Raw genomic sequence first — 13,624 nt, forward strand, 5'->3', positions numbered from 1 at the left:
TGAGGGAGGTGCCCGAAACTCCATGTGCTTAGCCTCCTAGGAGACCCGAATGCACTCTGTTGTGATTGGCTGGCTGACTGTCTTCCAAGGACAGCCACCCTGCTGGGTGAGTGACAGCTAGGCTGGAATGAATGGGAGAAAACTGTTTAAAAGCTGGTCTTTAGGACTTAGAAGGCAGAGTCGACCACTGGAACGAAAGAACCGAAGACGAGCTGAAGAAGACGACTGCTGCAACTCCTGGACCGTTGGTTCGCCCGGTGAAGCCCTGCTGCAGGTCGGAATTGACCGAAACTCCCTCAACAGAGAAGCCCCTTCAAGGACAACTTCTTCCCTTGAGCTGGTGGGAATAACCAACTCGCAAACCACCTGGAAACCATCTCCATACTGGTCGAATTTTCTTTAGAGTGCTGATGAAAACCGGATAGCCAGTGAGAGGGATAGTAGTTTGTGGACTTTAAGGCACTCACACCTTAAAACTGATGTTTTGCCAAGCTTGTGCACCAATCCGCATGCAGTGCAGGAACCTCCTGATGTCCTCCCTCTTGTCCCCACGACTGAGGCCCAGGAACAGCGAGATCTGCAGGAACTGCCAGGAACAGCTGCCTCAGCTACAGGTTTTCTTCATTACAAAGGTACTGTGCAAACGCGGTTGAGACATCCTCTCTGCCACGGTGAACGTTTGTGAAACTTTTCCAACTTTGGAGTGTTGTTCACTCCTATTTCGACCTATAACTCATTTTTGTGCAACCTACTTTTAAGAACATTGGCAAAGACTTAACCGTTTACTACTAGATCTGTGCTAGAGATCCAAGACACTGATCCATTGACTTTGGCACAGGCCTATTGAATTGAACTGCCTCTTGCAGTGAACTGAAATTATTTGCCCTGCCTAAGAAAGTAATTGTGTTTGATTCTTATAACCTTTGTCTTTTTACTCTCTTTTGAAAGTTACTGAAGTGCCATTTTGCTCCCACTCCAGGGGAGCCTAACTTGTTCCGAAATGTATTGGGTTAGTACTGTATTGTATTGTAGTGTGATATTGAGCTGTTTATTGCTAGTGGAATGTTTTCTAACTAACTGTGTAAATAAATTAACATTGTTTTACCAAGACACCTTGAGTAAGTGTTTGTTTGAACCACTGTGATTGCAAGTCCTTTGTGTAACACCTTGTACTACTCACATCCCTCTTGAGATAAGCCTGGCTGCTCAGCCCTGCTACCACAAAACTGTGTAGTATGGACTTATACCAAAGGTGAAATTGTGCTTACACCTGTAGTCTTAATTGTGTGTAGTGTTCCCAAAGGGTTCTGCGGTTCTGCATGTAATTCTGCCTAACATGTGCATCTTATAAATGCATGAATACATAATTAAATAATTAAATAAATAAATACATATATAAATTGACTAATAACCTTTTCTCTCTCATTAATGACCATATCCAATGCAGTTACAATTCCTCTTTCTCTATTACTCACATTCAATGGGCCTCATTACGAGGTTGGAGGTAACCATGGCGCTATTAGCGCCATAGCTGCCTCCAAATCCTTACCGACTCCGCCCTGGTGAATGGCGCTATTACCACTCCATTCCAAGGTTGGCGGGGGCAGTAATTCCCCATTCACCAGGGCCCTTCCCCATTCCCATTTGAGCCCCCATAGGGCTCAATGGGAATGGGGAAGGCGCTAATAACGGTACCGCAAATTGCGGTACCGTTATTAGCTCCAAAGTCCTTTTGCGGATCCCGTCCTTAACGCCTGGTAACACCAGGTGTTAAGGGAGGACCCGCAAAGGGAACTCGTAGTAGGGCGTTACCGCCCACCTCGTAATGAGGCCCAATGAGTCAACATTATCATTTGTTAATGCGGCAAATCTGTTACAGAAATGCACTGATTCTTCAACTGTGATTGTTTCAACAAGGCTCTGCCAGACATTACAATAATCTCATATCTCATTTCAATTAATTCTGGAAACTAATTTGAACCTCAGCTTGGTATTTGAACCCTCTGTCTGATCAGGGAGACAAGGGAGTTGCACAATAATACAATAATGATAGACACAACAACAGGCTGAGGGTAACCACTTTCGACAGACTTTCTGACATTATCTTATGCTTCAAACTCACCTGCCTCCTTTTTTGTAGTAATCTGGATTGCCATATAATGGTTTGACCATTTATTTTAGCATGACTACTCGCAACCTGATTCATAATCCCAGGTGATTTCTCGAGATGATCTGTTGCTATTAATGTTCTCTGTGTTTGTTCTGTAGATGATGGACATTAATCCATGCCAATTGAGGGTATCTCATACTGAAACAAAGTTATATCACTTAAAAGGTTTTCAATCTCATGTATAAATAAGTCAACCTCCATAATTGGTTTAACAATGTTTGCTGAATGCATCACTTGGGGATATGCAGCAGGAAAGGCTCTGCCCTGCGTTTTGCCATTATCACATTAAGTGGATGCTGTTCTAATGTATATAATGCTTCTCAATATCTGTTTACCTGTCCCAGCCTTTAAAGTGCAGGTGCCTATGAGTCTACCAGGTACAACCAAGTAAAAAAGGGGCAAAAAAAAGAAAAAAGAAACATCAAGAAACAAAAAGTAGAATGCGAGAAATAAAAAGATACAAGATTTGTCTCCGACTGTGAAGGGCATGTCCGATTGGCCTGAGGGGTTGCCAAAGTCCAACTCCCCTCCCATTCACACATAGAGAAAATTGTCTAAAGAAGAACATTTCTCCACCATCAAGTGACATTGTCTCTGTTAGAAGGTGTCCAATGCAGGGTGCACTGTTGAGTTTTTACAGTATGGCTGCTTGAACGTGCTGCTCCGTGCCAGGAAAGATCCTTTTCTTCAATCCTTCCTTAATGGTGCAACCTTTCTTCTTGAAAATCCACCGACAGATGCATGCAGGATTGCTGCTGAACCTGCGTGGCTGTTGTGGCTCAGAGAGGAACCGTAATAGAGAAATAATCTTCTTTGAGGTTGCCACCTGAACTTCTTCAGGCGCCCCGCATCACGCTTCCATAGTGCGTGCACTCCTGGGGATTCGAGCAACAAGGCTTCAGGGCCCAGTTGGGGGGGCAGTCAATGATTGGAACTGTGCGCCCTTGTCTGGGTCCGCTTCGGACTGCTGTGGCCGGCGCCACAGATCCTTCATCCCCCTGAAGTGAGGACGCCTGCCTGGGCCACCTGCAACGACCCTTTCCCATGGCTGACTTCTACCGAGGCTCAGCCTGCAGCCCGCTGCTCCGGGGCAGGGACTTTGGGGCCTGTGGACATTATGCCCCACACCCCCCTGCCCCCATTGGCCTTACACCAACGGACTTCAAGCACCTCACATCCCGAGCGGAGGCATTATTTGCTGGTTCCACCATCGCCTTGCAACCTAGAACTACGGCCCTGTTGAACTGCAGTGAGATAGCATGGGGGTGTGTGGTGTCACCTCTCCTTCAAAACTCAAGGTATGGTGCCCCCAGCACACAGCACTGCACATAATACTGGCACACTTTTCAAGGCCCAACTGTGATACTGGCGGCCCCAGGGGAGAGAGGAGGGCACGATACAAGTTTCACATACTAGCGCTGTGCTGGACTGGACCCCACAGCATCTAGCATTGTCTAATCAGTCCAGTCATTGCCACAGTGAGACAGAGGGCCTCCCAGCTGTATCCTCCCAAACACTGCAGCACTTGCAGGCGCTCTGCCCACAGATTTCCCTTCATTGGATCTGACAGCCAGCACTTCGGAAATGTTGGTCCTGGAACACAGTATAAGGAACACAGAGCTGCTTAGCCTGCTAGCATTGAGGAGGTCCTAAGCACCATCTCTGCCTGGGGTGCATAGGCTACACAACCCCCCTTTTCTCATTAACTGACTTTACACCATCCCAGAGCACACTACTCACCAGAGGCGTGTTTGTTTTTACCTGTGTAGCTGTGGCTGAAACCCACATCTGTCTGACTAATTGATTACCATGACTTCCCACATCACTACTTATTATCCAACTATACGCGGGAGGCCAAAACCCACTCAGACGTTGACTGGGGCGGTCCTACTGGGCACAATCATCAGCGCTGCTCAGCCCTGGTGACCCTGCCCTGCTCTGGTGAGCAGGCCTAGTACTTATTAAGACTACCTTCTGGGATTCTGCACGTGACACCAGGACCTCTCGCCCTAGGCTACCATGGCTTGTATCTGTCTCTCACAATCCCCTGGGCGCTGTACAACTCTGCTCCCCATGCGGTTTGATGTGAACATGACCAAAGGAGCTAACAAAAAGCAAAGCTCAATCAATATGTATGCAAAAGCGGCGCCAAAACCGAATTTGCCACTACCAGAGTCGGAGGCATCCATACCAGGATCCTCCAAAGTTACTGAATCACACACAAAAATGGAATACATGCAGGATACCCTTCATTCAAAACTGGATGACATGAGTGGGACAATATGCTCGATCAAAGCTCATATGGAAAAGACTGATGCCCGGGTAACGGAGGTGGAGACTAGGGTTGGGGTGGCTTAGGGCGTTATAATTACCCTTAGGTCTGAGGTGGCCGCTCTGTCCAGGTGGGTTAAAGATGTCAGCAAGAAGAATCAGGACTTGCAATCGCACAATAATCTACGTATCATCGATGCTCCAGAAGATAAGATTGATGGCCCCATGGAAGACTACGTTGAGCGTATTATACTTTCACTTCTCAGATTCCTTGAAATTGTCTCCCTGTTCGCAATAGAACGGGCCCACCGATCCCTAACAGCGAATACCAGGCCTGGTGCTCCTCCGGAAGACTACGTTGAGTGTATTATACTTTCACTTCTCAGATTCCACGAAATTGTCTCCCCGTTCGGAATAGAACGGGCCCACCGATCCCTAACAGCGAATACCAGGCCTGGTGCTCCTCCCCGCCCTATCATAGCAAGATTGCTCAACTACTGGGATAGGGATGCCTTCCTCTGAGCGGCGATAGCCAAAGGCCATCTTTTCCTCAGCTCCTCCAGAATTAATCTTTACCCAGACTTCTCTGTGGCTATTCAACAATAACGGAAAACCTTCCTTGCCACCAAGAAAAGGCTGCGGGACATGGGTGTTAAATACTCCATGCTATACCCCGTTAAACTCAGGATTGAGCACTCAACCCAAGTCTTCTTCTTTACCATCCATGAGGAGGCCTCTGCATTTATCGACAAGCATTTCCCAGGCTACCCAAATCTGACTCTGTTACTGCGGAAACCCCAATTGTCACCTTGGAAGAATGTTTAATAATACCAAGTGTGGATCAGAGCATGGATGACTGATACATCTGCTAACCACTAATCCCATTGTTTCAACGGTCATCCAGCTCTGACCCACATGTATCGTTCTTTTGCCACTTGTTTCTGTTCCCATGTTGTGCACCACACAATTCCTAGTTAACACCCCACTTCAGATGTACAGCCGCTCATGGCCGACAAACAGCCCGCCAAGTGATGCTGCTGCCACTTCATTTTGGGTTAATAGTTTTTTAGGGTAACAACTCTCTGATTGTGGGAGGGGTGGGAGTGGGGGGTTGGGAGTGGTATTTAGTTGGAAAAATGCTTGACATGCGACCGAGAACGTGAGTACTTAAATGTAGCCAAATTAGTAATATCAGATTGAGATCCCAGTACATCTGGTCTGGGCCCTGTAGTTCATCTCGCAGTATGGACATTTGCCTACCGCCACTGGTTTATTGTCTCGATGGCGGATGATTGTATGTATGAGTTGGAATGTCAGAGGGCTAGGTAATCACACTAAAATGCGTAAAATGCAGCTATATATTGAACGGCACAAAGTTAAGTTACTTTTCCTGCAAGAAACACACGATCTTTCCAGCGGATATGAAAGGTTTGTGATATCATGGGGCCCCCAACTCTATTAGATCACCTATTCCACACAGAACCACAGAGTCATGATTTTAATCCATAGAAGTCTTACATTTCAGCATAAAGTGTCTCATGTAGACTAACTGGGATGCAATGTATTACTATTTGGGACCCTACTGGATAGAGAGCTCATACTACTTAACATTTATGGTCGTAACATCAATGATCCCAACGTCTATACACTTCTCTCCTCCCTGCTGTCTGGGTTTCCTCTCATCCCTATCCTTTGGGGTGGGGATTTTAACACTATTTTAGACATTAACTTTGACAGATCAGGTTCCAAACCTCGCTAGCTCTCCAGGGCAGCCAGAACCATTATTGAGGTGCAGTGTCAATTAGAACTGACTGATGCATGGAGGCTACTCCACCCTGAGTCTCAAGCATTCTCCTTTTACTCCTCAGTGCATGATTCACACTCACATATTGACAGATAGCTCATCTCAGACATACTCACCAGAACCATTACCCATATGTCTATCCTTCCCAGAACATTCTCAGACCACTCCCCGGTGACATTCTCCCTGAGGTTGAATGAGGATGTCCTGGGGACACGCTCATGGAGGCTGAAACCGCATACTGTACTAGACACTGCCTTCGAAACTGAACGGGGGACTTTTTTCTGTTAAACACTGGTTCTGTTAAGTCACAAGCCACCCTCTGGGAGACATTCAAGATATTTATTAGGGGCATTGTAATCGCCAATGAGGTGGGGATACTTAAAGCAATCTGGAGAACCATCCCATAGAGTGAATCTCGACTTGCTTTACTTCAGGCCCAATACTCCTCCTCTCAGTCACCCATTATTCTTGCCGAAATAGACACAGCGCTAGATGCATCTCGCACCCACGCTGAGTGAGAACTGAAGTTCATTGATGATCCCCAGTCTGCCTGTAGATATGGGGAGGGTGAGCTAGATTGGTCTGCCATGAAAATGGAGTGCCCCATATCCTGGCTGTTGAGAGGGCTGATGGCACCTTGGCTCTTTCGTCGCACGATATCAATGCCGAATTTCGCGCTTTCTACTAAACACTCTACTCTATGGCAGCCACACAATGTGGCTCATACCGCCCCCTCTCCCTTATCAATTGTGATGCTAAAATCTATGCCAAGGTATTGGCCCTGAGGTTTGCACCATATAAATCACTCATCATCCACCTGGATCAGCGAAGGTCTTCCCTGGGCACTCTACTTCTTTTAATTTGCGCCATCTATTCAACATACTTACTCGAATCGACCCGGGCACACAGGCGGTTTCAGCCACGTTGATATGCAAAAAGTATTCAATTCTGTTTCCTGGAGGTACCTGTGGCTGGTCCTTGAAAAAAGTAACTTTGGTCCTCGTTTTCGGTCCTGGGTGAAACTGTTGTACTCCTCTCCCGTTGCCAGGGTCTGCACCGAAGACAGGTGTTTTGCCCAATTCCAAATAGCTGGAGGTACGAGGCAGGGTTGCCCCTTCTCGCCGCTAATATTTACCTTAGCTATTGAGCCCTTGGCTGACTGATTACGCCAACAACATGTGCATAGGGGCATAAGATTGTCTGGGTCGCCAGAGATCATCTCCCTTTACGCAGACGATGCTGTCCTCTTCATCCGTTCTCCTGAATATAATCTAGCCACAGTCTTAGAAAATGTCATTTTCATCGGTGAGCTATCGGGTTTCAAAGTAAACTGCTCTAAATCTGTATCATTCCCATTGACTGAAGCCACCCCGCCCCTCCAGACCATCTGGGATTTGCATGGTCGCAGTCTGAAATTACCTACCTTGGAGTATTGGTTACACGTCAGCAGACCTCCTTATACAAAGCTAACTTTGGGAATTACCTTTCAACCCTTATTCGAAAATGCACAGGCTGGGCTAAATTGACGATCTCTCTGGCTGGTAGAATCGTCATCCTCAAGATATTAGTGTTACCCCAACTCTTATACAAATTCCTAAATGTCCCCCTATGGCCAGGCAGCAAATTCTTTAAAGCATTGACCTGAACCATTAACACCTTTTTATGGCACTCCGGTGCGGTCCGCCTGAAACTAGACACACTGACCACCCCAAAGTCGAGGGCCGGATTCAGCACCCCTAACTTCGAGAGTTACTGGATGGCAGCTGATGCCCACTCTGCATCACACTGGTTTGTATATACTGATTCCCCTCTCCATGTTAAGCTCGCTCGCCTGGCCGTAGATGGTCGAGATATCCATTCTTTTGTTCTCCCCTCCCATTGCATCAAATTTGAATTCTTGACCCAGCCGGGTCCACAGTATTAGCTCTGAATAAACTGAATAAGCTGTGGATATAGGCCAGCACCTTCCATGGTGACTTTCCCCTCTGGAACTTCCTCCCTGAATCTCCTCGTGTAGACACCACAACAACACGCCTCTGGTCTAATGCAGGCATCGGTACTGTCAGAGATGTCTTCACCCAGGGTATCTTTCTTGCATGGCCTGACTTTCAAGAACCCCTGCAAGGTAGGCCTTCCCATGGCTCCACTATGCCTGTCTGCGCTGCTCTCTTAAGAATAGGTGTCCAGATTTCCCATCGATCCCTCCGGATGATTCAATAATATTGAAAATCCTGAATACCACGGCCCTTAGGGGAAAAGTCTCCCAATTGTACACCCTCCCCAAATTAGGGCTGCCTCCCCATTTGTTAAACTCAGGGACACCTGGGGTAAGGATCTAAGGATTGAAATAACAGATCAGCGCTGGGAACGCATGTGTGCCCATACCCACAAAATCTCATTTAACTCTCAATTTAAACTGATTCAATTTAAGGTTACTCCATAGATTCCACTACACTCCGATCAGACTACATTGCATGTCGAAAGACCATCCCCCCATATGCCCAAGGTCTGGTGCGGACGATGCAGCCTATATACACATGGTGTGGTCCTGTCCACACCTCTCCCTGTTCTGGTAGGAGGTATGTACCACTGTATCTGAAATATTAGATTGCACTATTACCCCATTCCCACTGACCTGTCTCTTTCACGAACTTCCCCGACTCAGGCGTGACTCCAGGAATTGTCTGGACTATGTACGCTACAAGCGACCCACTGTATTCTACTGCTTTGGCTTCGTCCTCGGGCCCCCACACACACTCGGTGGCTCCGCGCTGTCATCTGGGCCTCCGACAACGAGGAGTGCTGGCCTAGCCTACAACCAGCAGTGTCTAGACCCAGGAACATCTGGGCTCCATTCCGCTCCTATATTTCTTCAATGGCACTGAAGATGATGCCAGCGACTGGATATCCCCGGTTCCCAACTCCTTTCAACCTATGTGCTTTATCTAGTACTATGTTATCTGTTTCTCTGTTTACTGTATCTTCAATTGGAGCGTTACTGTTCTGTATAAACTCCCAACAGACTATGTACATACAATGTCTACTTACCGACTGTCTGTACCATTCACTTCTCCCTGTTGCAATGTGAAGCTTAATAAATATATATATATATATATATATATATATATATATATATATATATATATATATATATATATATATATATTTAAAAGGTGTCCAATGCACTTATCCAACGTTCTCCTGCAGGATATGTGTAATTAAGTATGCAATTTGTGCCACCTTCGGCCCCTCTGGTTTGAAAGAATGGGTTAATTGGGCCTAGAATATTTTGAATTCAGGACTGCAGTATAGCTCCAGTGGCTCCAAAACTCCCAGATAAATGAAACAATGTATTTCTACAAGTGCGGGTACAGGTTCTTATCAGAAACACTGCCACACTATCAAGTATCTAAACGTCACTATGCTGCTGTGACTCCAACTCCTTGCACCATAACAACATTGAGTGCAATGCCGCCTACACACTTATTGGTCCTTAATTATATGCCATTTAAGAGCAAAGACATGAAGGAAAGGCTGGTTTAAAACTTTCAAGGCAAATTTAAATGTGCTTAACACAATGCAGTAGAAACGAAAATGGAGCAGTAAGCATAAGAGCTGGGGCTAAGACCTGATGGCCGAAGTTTCCCAAATGCAGGATACAAGTGTTCACTGCAAACTGCAATTTAACAATGACTGTTTCAGACGGCCCTTGCCTTTTCCGTCAGCATTCGCCAACGGTTTGATGGACCCCTGGTGGTATGTCTGGTGGTATGTCTGCATGGGGTCTGAGCCTCAAGCTGCAGCACAGTTCTCACTGGCACAAAGCCTCTCTTTTTGCACACTGCCTCAGGCTCCCCTTGCCCTTGCCCCCTGATATTTAGTTCATATTGGGTCCATAAATGTTCAGCAACCAGGCTGATTTTTGTGTGTCTATTGATGTTTTTCCAGTATAGCTGTATGTAGTCATGCAGTTTCTCACCAGTTTCTCTTACATAGTAGACCGCAACAGGGCATTTCCTACACATACAAGGGCAGACAGTTGTTTTGGATAAATATGTAATTTTGTATTCCTTCCCCATGTGGGATATCTAGACTGTGTTCAAACTTTTGATATGTGGGCAGGTTGGGCATAACTCCCTCCTCCTGCAGTTTTCACAGTTCTCGGGGAAATGGATCCCTTTCCCAGGTTTCTCTTCCAATTCAAGATACTTTAAAATCCCAAGGGCATGTGTCCTCCTTGGAATTCTCTTTTACTGTTTTACAATTTGTGTGCGGGTCCCGGACTCTCAGGTCACAGTTGCTGGAGAAATGGCTCCTTTCCCCAGGTTTCTCTTCACATTCAAGATACTTCATCAACCCTAAGGGTATGTGTCTTCCTTGGGATTCTGTTCTACTGTATTATTATTGGGGTGTTTCGGTCGCATGCTCGCAGGTCACCTGGTATACTCCCCAGCCATGGCTCTTTTCCACATTTACAATAATGCAAACTCTCAAAGGCATGGATCTTCTTTGAGATTCTCCTCTTACTGTAAATTTACACACACTTGACATTGCTTGCCACAATCTCCTGCCAAGACTTGTTTGCAGTTACTTTTCCTTTTATCCATGAAATTATATTTGCACAATACAGCTTATCGAGCCTTGTTTGCTAAAGTTTCTTTCAACATTTGCTTCTTTTCTTAGACATTGGTCTCTGCCACTTTTCCAAATTCATTCACATTTACTTTTCTTTCTCTCCTGCAATATGGGTTCAGTGACCCACTCGTAGTTTGGTTCACAAATATGTTAAACTGTTCAAAGGCTTCACTTTGCGGCTCTCGTGTGTCTTTCATGAAATGGCACACACTTTCAGTCAACCCGGTAAACCGTCTGCCTTTCCTGGACTTAGCAGGTACTTTAAGTGTATCTCGCGTTTCTCCGCTTCTGTTCCTTTCAATGTGTTGGCTCGGCGTGCGTCCCGTTAGCCGCTGCGCCTTCACCATGTTCGTCTCTACTTTGCCTGGGTACCACTGTCTCGCATTCTCTGGCTGCAAGCCTTCTGCATTCTAGCTTCTCTTTTCACCATCTAGATTCACATCTACACTGCTTCCCACGGTGTGCTTTCTCTCAGCGTTCTGACCGGCGCCAGCACAGGTCGAGGCACAACTCAGCCTCTGCAGCTCTCCCTCCTGTCTGTCAGCTGTGGCCGATTTAAATTTCCTGCCATGATTGAACAAGTTCCAAAGACCAGCCCGCTGTGTTGGTTTACTGGTCTTAGTCATCTTCATTGCTCTGTCCCTCTTTGTTGTCTCAGTTGTTGCCATGCTGCTCCTTGTGTGATGTTGAGGAAGCTGATGTTGTAACTCATTGGGAGTGATCATCACTACTCCTTGTCTCTTCCTCCTCTCAGTTGTTGTCACATTGTTTCTTTTGTGATGTTCGGGAATGCTTGAATTAGACTTAGCAATAGGTTGAGGGAGAGTGTTACAATATGCAATCAGGGTATGAGGAATGGAAGGATTATCCTGAAAAGGGAATGGGCTATGAAACCTTCTCCAACACTGTTGTGTTATCTCCCTGCAGGTCCCCTCCTCCCATGTGGCCCTCCATCATATAGCCGCCCCCAGGGTCAGGATCAATTAGCGGATGCATGGGGAGAAGATACCTCCGGGAAAGGTGTGATGACATCATCAGATTCATCACACAAACCAAAAACCCCTATTTACATGGGAAATGTGATGCATTCAACAATTCTCTGATTCCAGCATTTGGTGGTGATAATGGGAAGTTCTTTGAATAATTAGGCATGTACTTTTAGGGGTAATTTAGAAATGATTTGAAATAAAGTGAGTTTTGATACACTGACTGACAGAATTACAACTAGAATGCCTATTTCTATTCACAGTTACAAATATACAGATTTGATTTTGTAAGCAGATGAATGTGTTTTGGAAATAGTGAGATTCATACAGGCAGGGTATTTTTGTTTTTTGGTAGAGAAGCTGCTTGTGATTGTGTAATATTATGGTGACTTCCCGTCCCCAAAGCTTGTGGACCACCTTTGCATTAATGTTATATTTGATTTTATGTATCTTTAATGTGATTAGTTCATTATGAACTTTACACATAAAATAAATCTATTCAATACATTTAAATTCAAAACACAATAAAAACACTTAGAGAAATTTCATACTAAACATCCGTATTCAAATATGAAAATACGACTTTGAAATTCTAAATGAACTATAACACAACTATTTAATCCTAAAAATCCTAAATTCATTACAACGTTTCAATGTCGTTTAACTTGCTGCGAGACCCAATAAAGTTCTAGATGCAATGCATTATTCTCAGTGTTCAAACAGTAATGCCAGAATTCATCACTCTTTAGACTGTCATAATAGGTGACAAATGGACCTAAAATAGTCATACATAGAGATCCCATGATCATTCACTCAGTCAAAACATGCCTTATGCTGTTCACCATTGTTACTACTTTACATATACGTCAATTTATATTCTCCTCTGGTTTCCCAAATTCGAGCCTTCATACTTTTAATACTTTTAATAAGGGTAGCTTATTAATGGAGAATAACAACACACATCTAGGACCCGCTGGTGATGGGCATAATGCTAAATATGCTGGGTTGCTTTATATTTATGCATAACACATTCCAACTCCCCATAGCTCTTCAGTTTTGTCAGATGTTCATAGATGGAAGCAAAGCCCCATCTTTTCGATGTATTAAGAAACAATTTCTTTAGTATATAAAAATCACTTTCTCAATCTGGTCAGTGCAAATGTGTTTGTTACACTAAAAATAAAAGCATCCAAGCCATTTTCATTGTCCTCCCTACCAAGCATTTCTAGCAGTGGGAATTTGGAATTTGTATTAGAATGTATGTACATTAAACACCTTCTTTTAAGCGCTGAAGCAGGTAGCAAAATCAAACAAAGCTCCAGTCTTCAAGCACACAGATCCAGTGAAGATATTTCATTGACAAAGCATCAGTTCCATACATGAGTGGATTGCAATAGCACTGTTTATATAACTTCAGTATGCCTATGAGACTGCATCCACCTGTATATCTAGCAGACCTAGCTATGAGTGATGTCAATAGCATAGCTTTACTGCGTTTAGTGACAAGCAGCTCACCATAGCAGCCAAAGGAAGACAATTCTATTCCAAGATATTTGTAATATTCCACATATTCAATAGTGTGTCCTTAGATACCATCAATCCAGGTCTATTCACTCGTCTGCAAGAGAATTGCATCATTTGAGTTTTATCGAAATTGATAATGAAGCCATTGATGGTATTGTAATGAAACAAAATATTGATTCTTAAAACAGCCTGATCTTGTCCCCACAATTGTGCGGTGGGATTGCTTCTCATGGG

Source organism: Ambystoma mexicanum, chromosome 7q (genome assembly GCF_040938575.1).
Source record: "Ambystoma mexicanum isolate Mex_15411 chromosome 7q, UKY_AmexF1_1, whole genome shotgun sequence".
NCBI classification, from domain to species: domain Eukaryota; kingdom Metazoa; phylum Chordata; class Amphibia; order Caudata; family Ambystomatidae; genus Ambystoma; species Ambystoma mexicanum.